This window comes from Rana temporaria, chromosome 12 (genome assembly GCF_905171775.1).
Source record: "Rana temporaria chromosome 12, aRanTem1.1, whole genome shotgun sequence".
In the NCBI taxonomy this organism is placed as follows: Eukaryota; Metazoa; Chordata; class Amphibia; order Anura; family Ranidae; genus Rana; species Rana temporaria.
Window position 1 is genome coordinate 117,401,476 of NC_053500.1, and position 2,853 is coordinate 117,404,328.

Below are 2,853 nucleotides of genomic sequence, written 5' to 3' on the forward strand. Positions count from 1 at the left end.
ATTGATAAATGCTTATTGCGTTTTTTTTTTACCAAAAATATGTAGAAGAACACGTATCGGCCAAAATTGAGGAAAAAAACAATTGTTTCTTTATATATTTATTGGGGATATTTATTATAGCAAATGGTAACCAATATAGATATTTTCAAAATTGTCGCTCTATTTTTGTTTATAGCGCAAAAAACACCCAAAAAAACGCAGAGGTGATCAAATACCACGAAAAGAAAGCTCTATTTGTGGGGGGACAAAAGTACCCCATATGGTGTATTTTCGTGGGAGCCATGTCGCACGACCGCTCAATCTCAACTGAAAGATCAAGTGCATGGATGGCCAGTACGGGGGTCTAACCCGCGACCTTGGCGTTATTAGCACCACGCTCTAACCAACTGAGCTAACCTGCCAACGTGCTATTAGCCCGCTTGGGCTGTGTCTTGCTCATCAATCCCAGGCTCTAATTTCAGAACAGCAGAAAAGTCATCCAAAGGGCACACTCCTGATGACTAGTGAAAAGTCATCAACGGTACAAAACAAGTCCAACTCCTGTAAGCTAGAAGCACATAAGTTGACATCTGTGTCAAACTTTAACAACCTTTCACAAAGGATAAAGTGGTGACCTGTTGAGGGTTCTGAGGCCTCCAGCGCAAGCAATGAATGCAGAACATGGGACAGCAGAAAGACACAGTTTTCCCCCTGGCAGAGACCATAGAAACATAAAGATCAAGCACATGGATGGCCCGTACGGGGGTCGAACCCGCGACCTTGGCGTTATTAGCACCACGCTCTAACCAACTGAGCTAACCGGCCAACGTGCTCCGGCTTCTGCTGGGGCTGGGTCTTGCTCATCCATCCCAGGCTCTCATTTCAGACCAGCTGGGGGAATTCCAGGTGTGCTATATATGCCACGGCCTCATTAACCCATGGAATGTAGAATGTGTCCCAGCGACTTTTAATCGTAAGCAATTGATCTTTTGTGGGTAGCATGGCCGAGCGGTCTAAGGCGCTGGATTTAGGCTCCAGTCTCTTCGGAGGCGTGGGTTCAAATCCCACTGCTGCCAAGCTCTTTTAACAAATCTCTAGCCTCAAGGGCTCAAGCATCTCTGATGTTCCTTGCCCAACACACTGAAATCTCAAAGAACACTTACCTCTCTGCTTTAGGAGCATTAGAAAAACAGCATTCATTGCATGTTTTGTTTGAGAAGTCTTCCAAAGGGCACACTCCTGATGACTAGTGAAAAGTCATCAACAGTACAAAACAAGTCCAACTGAATGTGGCCAACTCCTATAGGCTAGAAGCACATAAGTTGACATCTGTGTCAAACTTTAACAACCTTTCACAAAGGATAAAGTGGTGACCTACTGGGAGTTGAGAGTTCTGAGGCCTCCAGCGCAAGCAATGAATGCTGAACATGGAATGTAGCCTATGTCTCCCGCCGCTTTTTAATCGATAACGAGTGTTCTTTTACAGGTAGCATGGCCGAGCGGTCTAAGGCGCTGGATTAAGGCTCCAGTCTCTTCGGAGGCGTGGGTTCAAATCCCACTGCTGCCAAGCTCTTTTAACAAATCCCTAGACTCAATGGCTCAAGCATCTCTGATGTTCCTTGCCCAACACACTGAAAAAATCTCAAAGAACACTTACCTCTCTGCTTTAGGAGCATTAGAAAAATTGCATGTTTTGTTTGAGAAGTCTTCCAAAGGGCACACTCCTGATGACTAGTGAAAAGTCATCAACGGTACAAAACAACTCCAACTGAATGTGGCCAACTCCTGTAAGCTAGAAGCACATAAGTTGACATCTGTGTCAAACTTTAACAACCTTTCACAAAGGATAAAGTGGTGGCCTGTTGAGGGTTCTGAGGCCTCCAGCGCAAGCAATGAATGCAGAACATGGGACAGCAGAAAGACACAGTTTTCCCCCTGGCAGAGACCATAGAAACATAAAGATCAAGCACATGGATGGCCGGTACGGGGGTCGAACCCGCGACCTTGGCGTTATTAGCACCACGCTCTAACCAACTGAGCTAATCGGCCAACGTGTTCCGGCTTTGCTGGGGCTGGGTCTTGCTCATCCATCCCAGGCTCTCATTTCAGACCAGCTGGGGGAATTCCAGGTGTGCTATATATGCCACGGCCTCATTAACCCATGGAATGTAGAATGTGTCCCAGCGACTTTTAATCGTAAGCAATTGATCTTTTGTGGGTAGCATGGCCGAGCGGTCTAAGGCGCTGGATTTAGGCTCCAGTCTCTTCGGAGGCGTGGGTTCAAATCCCACTGCTGCCAAGCTCCCTAGACAAATCCCTAGACTCGAGGGATCAAGCATCTCTGATGTTTCTTGCCCAACACACTGAAATCTCAAAGAACACTTACCTCTCTGCTTTAGGAGCATTAGAAAAATTGCATGTTTGTTTGAGAAGTCTTCCAAAGGGCACACTCCTGATGACTAGTGAAAAGTCATCAACGGTACAAAACAACTCCAACTGAATGTGGCCAACTCCTGTAAGCTAGAAGCACATAAGTTGACATCTGTGTCAAACTTTAACAACCTTTCACAAAGGATAAAGTGGTGACCTACTGGGAGTTGAGAGTTCTGAGGCCTCCAGTGCAAGCAATGAATGCTGAAAATGGAATGTAGCCTATGTCTCCCGCCGCTTTTTAATCGATAACGAGTGATCTTTTACAGGTAGCATGGCCGAGCGGTCTAAGGCGCTGGATTAAGGCTCCAGTCTCTTCGGAGGCGTGGGTTCAAATCCCACTGCTGCCAAGCTCTTTTAACAAATCCCTAGATACAATGGCTCAAGCATCTCTGATGTTCCTTGCCCAACACACTGAAAAAATCAGAAAGAACACTTACCTCT

The 2,853-nt window shown here is 46.1% G+C and overlaps 7 non-coding genes across 7 annotated transcripts; 4 read left to right on the forward strand and 3 right to left on the reverse strand.

Moving 5' to 3' along the window:
* Positions 1-327: 327 nt before the first annotated feature.
* Positions 328-401, reverse strand: TRNAI-AAU. Its single transcript has one exon. It is a non-coding gene; the product is annotated as a tRNA-Ile (tRNA).
* Positions 402-730: 329 nt separating this feature from the next.
* TRNAI-AAU lies at positions 731-804 on the reverse strand. The gene has a single exon. It is a non-coding gene; the product is annotated as a tRNA-Ile (tRNA).
* A 169-nt stretch (positions 805-973) lies between these two features.
* Positions 974-1,055, forward strand: TRNAL-UAG. The gene has a single exon. It is a non-coding gene; the product is annotated as a tRNA-Leu (tRNA).
* Positions 1,056-1,464: 409 nt separating this feature from the next.
* Positions 1,465-1,546, forward strand: TRNAL-AAG. The gene has a single exon. It is a non-coding gene; the product is annotated as a tRNA-Leu (tRNA).
* A 408-nt stretch (positions 1,547-1,954) lies between these two features.
* Positions 1,955-2,028, reverse strand: TRNAI-AAU. Its single transcript has one exon. It is a non-coding gene; the product is annotated as a tRNA-Ile (tRNA).
* Positions 2,029-2,196: 168 nt separating this feature from the next.
* Positions 2,197-2,278, forward strand: TRNAL-UAG. Its single transcript has one exon. It is a non-coding gene; the product is annotated as a tRNA-Leu (tRNA).
* Positions 2,279-2,677: 399 nt separating this feature from the next.
* TRNAL-AAG lies at positions 2,678-2,759 on the forward strand. The gene has a single exon. It is a non-coding gene; the product is annotated as a tRNA-Leu (tRNA).
* Positions 2,760-2,853: the final 94 nt, after the last annotated feature.